Below are 5708 nucleotides of genomic sequence, written 5' to 3' on the forward strand. Positions count from 1 at the left end.
TTGTCCTGGGCAATGGATCGTGTCCACTGCCCTAGTCCCTCTGAAACCAGACCGAGCCCAGTAGGCCTCAGGAGGTGCTACAGGCACCATCCAACTAGCATGGCCCAAGGCAATGGATCACATCCATTGCCGTAGCCCGTATCCCACCAGATGGAGCCCCTGAAGCTGGGAGGAAAAGGTGGACTGAGCACCAGGGAAAAGGGGAGAAAGCAGCTTACTATCAGACTTTTTGGTGGCATGGGCACTTTGCCATCTCCCGTTCAACTTTGTGTCCACCAGAACCCCCAGGTCCTATTCTGCAAAGTAATTTTCCAGGCGATTTAGAGTTGTTCCATTCCATGTACAGGAGTTTACACTTACTCTTGCTGAACTGTATGAGATTCCTTTTATCCAGGTTATTAAGAAGGACAAGTAAGAGAAGGGTGTTGGTCGACAGGCGGCTGAATAGGAGCCAGCAGTGTGCCCAGGTGGCCAAGAGGGCCAACGGCATCCTAGCTTGTATCAGGACTGGTGTGGCCAGCAGGAGCAGGGCAGGGACCGTGCCCCTGTCCTAGGCACTGGTGGGGCTACCCTTCGAATGCTGGGCTCAGGGTTGGGCCTCTCCCTCCCATAAGGACATGGGGGGCTGGAGCATGTCCAGAGAAGGGCAAGGGAGCTGGGGAGGGGTCTGGAGCCCAAGGCTGCTGAGGAGCGGCTGGGGGAGCTGGGGGTGTTCATCCTGGAGAAGAGGAGGCTGGGGGGAGCCCTTATGGCTCCCTACAACTGCCTGACAGGAGGGGGGAGCCAGGGGGGTGTCAGGCTCTGCTCCCAGGGAACGGGCGATGGGATGAGGGGAAACAGCTTCAAGTTGTGCCAGAACAGGTTTAGGTTGAATATCGGGGAGAATTCCTTCCCCAAAAGGGCTGTCAGGCACTGGAAGGGGCTGCCCAGGGAAGGGGTCGAGTCCCCATCCCTGGGGGGATTTAAAAGCCAGGCAGAGAAGGTGCTTAGGGCCAGGGTTTAGTGGTGGGATGGCAGGGTTAGGGGAACGGTTGGGCTTGATGATCTTAAAGGTCTTTTCCAACCTCAACAATTCCATGATTCTATGATTCTAAATACACAGCTGATTTCCTAATGAAAGCAGCAGGGTACAAAGAGTTATTTTTTAGAAGCTTAACTTCCTTCTTTGATAAATGATTGCAACAAGTATGAAGAGGCAAAATGTCACTGCTTTTTGTTTGTAAACTTCCCAAGCTAGTTGGCTGGGGTCAGGGGAGCCATGTATCCCTCTTGATGTCTTTGCGGGGATGAGCTGAAGGGGAGTAAACTCCAGGTTTGGGTTGACCTGGTGTGTTGCTAGTTTTGTGACTCTAATGTTTGTGTTAGTGCCATTTGGAAAGAGAACAGAAAATTCTTGGAGCAGCACAATGTAGCAGAGCAGATTTTGTTTCACTCCAGAATTAACAGAGAAAGTTATTGTATGAAATGTTTGCAAAGGAAAAAATCCCTAACATTCAAAGGCTCCATAGCTCAGGGGTTAGAGCACTGGTCTAGTAAACCAGGGGTCGTGAGTTCAAATCTCACTGGAGCCTGGGGGGGGTCTGTGCCTCCTGTGAAGACAGGGAACTTCATCTTTCCATTTCTTTCCAAAATGTTGCTGGCATCATTTTTTGGTGTGTCCACCCCAGCCTGTGTGAAATACAAACATCATACAGCGCCTATACCAAATAACAGGCAATGAGAAGGAGGGGAAAATGGCAATGGTCAGTGTTACATCCTCAGAAGAATACCTCCAAATATTTTTAAAGTATAGCAATCAGGGAGATAGGAAATCCCTAATAATGGGATTTAAAGCCTCCTGAACCCCGCAGGCATTGTGAAGCTCATTGATGAACAACTGTGAAATGGCCGTTAGATATTTACAGTCAGATCTGGCTCATGTCTTCATACTTCAGCAGAACAATCAAATGATGTCTCCAGAGCTCCGTAATTACAGAGTTGGCTGAAAAAACTATACATACAGTTTCTGGAGGAATAGTAACTTTGCTCTTCTTCAGAGTTCTGCTGGGGGGGCTGGAAAGTTGTCATTTTAAGAAAAAAGAAAAGCCTAGGAATTAACCTATTTTGCATCTTGAGTGCAATGAATTGCAAACCAGATTTATGAGATTTCCTACCCTGCTTTTGCGCATTTCCTGGTTTTTTTCTTCATTTTCAAATAGGCTTCCTATTTTGTTCCATCAAACGATCCAAACCAGTGACGTAAAAGGACATTTCTGAATTTGAAAAGAGCCTCCTCTGTTTGAAGGACAGAAGGCTCAAAAGCCTGAAATATTTTTGTCTTGTGGAGGTGGATGCGGGGGGTCAGAAGGGACATGGGGGGCCAGAAGGGACACAGCGCTTTGATTCGTTTCTCTTCAGCTGGTTTCCTTACAGCTGTTTTCCCAAAACAGCCAGCACATGACAGCTTTGGTGGGTTGATGTGTTTTCTCCACATGAGAATTGACCTGCAGGAATTTCCTCGCTTTCCTCTGCATATATCACAGTATGGCTAAAGCAACAGAAGTCAGCAGGGTTCCCATTAATCTGCAACCTAATAAACTAGCTCAAGTAATTGTTATTGTAACCCAAGATACTGGAAAATGGAGAGCTGTGTTTTACTAAAGATGGATTTGTTTCTAGGCAGTTGTGGCTATACATCTATTTACGCCATACCTTATTCCATCTTATCTCTTTATTTCACTTTCATGGGACACTGCTGACCAATATCCAAAAAGATCTTTGTGGTTCAGGTTCACTTTTGTGATCGGGCTCCTGGCTTCAGTTTACCTGAGCCTGGTAGTGATGGAAATGATCCCCTGAAAAATTAATGTCTTTCATCTCTAGGCAAAAATGAGAAATGATCAGGATATGTTTTGCTGAATTCTTAAACTACGCAGTACTTAATACAAAAAGTCCTCTCCCCAGTAACCCCAATGCAATGCACAACACCAAACATACCAATGGTATTTGTTAAACATGGGCCTGATGCAAAGACCACTTTTAACAGTGGACCTTGGACCCTGTCCCAGCTAAATCCCTTTATATCAATCATCCGTCACATTTTCCTCTGCTGAAAACAGGGCTTTTCAAAAACAGAGATGGACAGGAGGAGCAAAGTAATTTATATCCATATCCTGAAGCCCATGGAAATGTGGGAAGGAGGAAGGGCACCTCTTCATCTTTGTCAACCCGTGAAATGGAACATGCATTCAGAGATGCAGGAACGGCTCCATAGCTCTGCCACAGGAACTGTAACAAGGCTGGTGCCCTTGTGGCTTTACTCTGGAAGTCTTTAAAGTTGTGTCCTGCCCTAATCCAGATCTAGAAGTCGTTTATTGCTTTGTTTAGGGAGTTTAAAGGTGTCTTCCTGTACATCCTAGAAAACTTGTTTTTCATATTTTCCTGAAAGCTTCAGAATACCATTTCTATTTTTTAAAAAAACATCCTAGACGCCGCACATTTCTCTGGCATGCTTTTCATTCCTGGGTCTCCCTCCAAGGCTCGCATCAAGCTGGACAGAGAAATCATTTATTCTGACATAAACAGCATTGAACTTTGTGGCCCAGCAGCCTGGATCATCAAGGTGCCCATGGCCATTCCCTGAATCCAAGGACCATGTTAGCAGAGAGCATTTCTGCTTCTAGTTCAGTTCTAGTGAAAGCCACGTCGGCCTCAACTAATCCATTTCTTAAGTCATGTGGGAAACAACCAATAAATAATTTAATCCAGGGAGGGAAACTGAGCAAGAGCCAGCGAAAATGTTCCCATGTTTAAAGAGGTTTTAGATTTAGAAATACAATGTTAAAAAGGCTAACGTTGAAATCTAACATACAAAAGGATGAGATGGCAGCCTTGTAGCCTCAGCCCTGAGGAAAAATATCTAATAAAATCAGTAGGATTGCAAAATCCAGAGTGGGGAGAAATCATCCAAATTTATCTATTTTATCAATTCTCCCATAATGAGTACTCTCAATACCTTATTACAAAAAAAAACAGGTATTGCGGTTTTAACAATAATGTTTTAAAAACAAATATGAAATGTTTTGCTTGCATCCTAGAGAAAGGGAGACTGCAGCTATCAAAGGCAGAAGCTCAGCAGCACCAGTCTACACCAATACCCTACCTCTGCAGCATGCTCTTGCACCATGTCCCTGAGCTGCCTACTCGCACAACCAGCCCCAGCTTTCCCACAGACCCTGAACTACACACCTACGTACAGCCAGATAAATCACACACTAAAATTCATACACTGTCCAAAGAGGGGCTGGGCACCTTGCTCAACTATGGATGTTATGGTGGGAGGAAACCCACCTGCTGGTCTCCTAGTCCTTCTGCTGACATGTCTGTGGAAGCCAGACTGGCATTTTGGGGACAATCAAATGCAAACCCTAGGAAAAAATGGTTCACACCAAATAGAAAATAAAAAATAAAAAAGAGAGAGAATGAGAAATCCTGATAGGTTCATCCACACTTTGCAGTGACCATAGAGCAAGGTATCTCTTTCAAATGCAGGGAAGTCGAGTTCGCTCATGACTGGAGGACAGAGACGTTCTTCAACCACAGTGGTATTTACCTGTCTGCCAGGCACAGGGAGCTCCACAGTATCCACAGAGACATCTACGCACATCCCACACATCACCCACCCACATCCAACCTCTGGAGATTTCTCCACCGCCTTGGTGCAAAATTTTTCCCAAGGGTGATTGTCAACCCTTGGAGCAGGTGCAATCACTACCTGCTTCTCCCGAGTTCCAAGGCCTGAAAAGAGCATTACCATAAAATCCAGTAATGCAACAGCTTTGTTGAGACCTTCTGGCTGCCCAGAAAGGCTGAATGCAAAGACACCATGGGCTAAAACTGGTGTGAATGTGGCATTGGTTCTCCCTGAGTCTGCCAGCTGCTAGCACTGCATACTTAGATGGCATCTTCCCAGAAACCTTGAAAATCTTGACAACCTATTGCTGACTGCCCATTTCTTTCAAATACATGAGCCCCTTACAAACATAGCAGCCCTGGAAGCTGACAAAGGTGATCACCGTGCTGAAGACCAGTATCACCATTACACAACTAACTCTGCATGAAGATATGGGAAGGATTACACCCTGATTCAAGGAGAAGACCCCAGAACAGCAGTCCACATGAAGATGAGAACACCCATGGCCAGGTGACAGCACTGGCAACTTGTCTCAAAGCCATAGGCCAATGGGGCAGGTTTTCAGGACTCTTCCTTAGCATCTGGTGTGATCTGCACAACACCTTGCTTCTGGAAATGCTGCAGCATCCCAGTCTCTTACTGACTGTGGTGGTCACCCTTACAATTTCCATAGCTATTGAACAGACTAGGAATCCTCGTCTTCTAAATGGCAGGTCCCTCAGGTTTTAATACTGGCATTATAGTTCTTCTGGACTCAGTCGGTGAGATACCATTGACCTGACCAGGGCAGCTGGAATATGAGGTTACCTTCCCAGCAAACATGCTCATTCCAGAGGCCATATCCCCATGAAAGACCTGAAAAAAAAAAAAAAAGATTGTTGTAGTTACTGCAAATTCAACCAAACCATAAAAAGTCAACCACATCCGCTTTCACCTAGGCACCTTGCCATGCAAATTGAAACTTAAAGACAGATCCAGAATGGGGGTAGGAGTCTTCTATGAGGCTGCAGCAGAGGACTGGAGGGTCTGCCTTGGA

The 5708-nt window shown here is 45.8% G+C and overlaps 1 non-coding gene across 1 annotated transcript; it reads left to right on the plus strand.

Annotated features, from left to right (window-relative positions):
• Positions 1 to 1498: 1498 nt before the first annotated feature.
• TRNAT-AGU lies at positions 1499 to 1571 on the plus strand. Its single transcript has one exon. It is a non-coding gene; the product is annotated as a tRNA-Thr (tRNA).
• Positions 1572 to 5708: the final 4137 nt, after the last annotated feature.

Source organism: Egretta garzetta, unplaced genomic scaffold (genome assembly GCF_000687185.1).
Source record: "Egretta garzetta isolate BGI_Z169 unplaced genomic scaffold, ASM68718v1 scaffold143, whole genome shotgun sequence".
Lineage (NCBI taxonomy): Eukaryota > Metazoa > Chordata > Aves > Pelecaniformes > Ardeidae > Egretta > Egretta garzetta.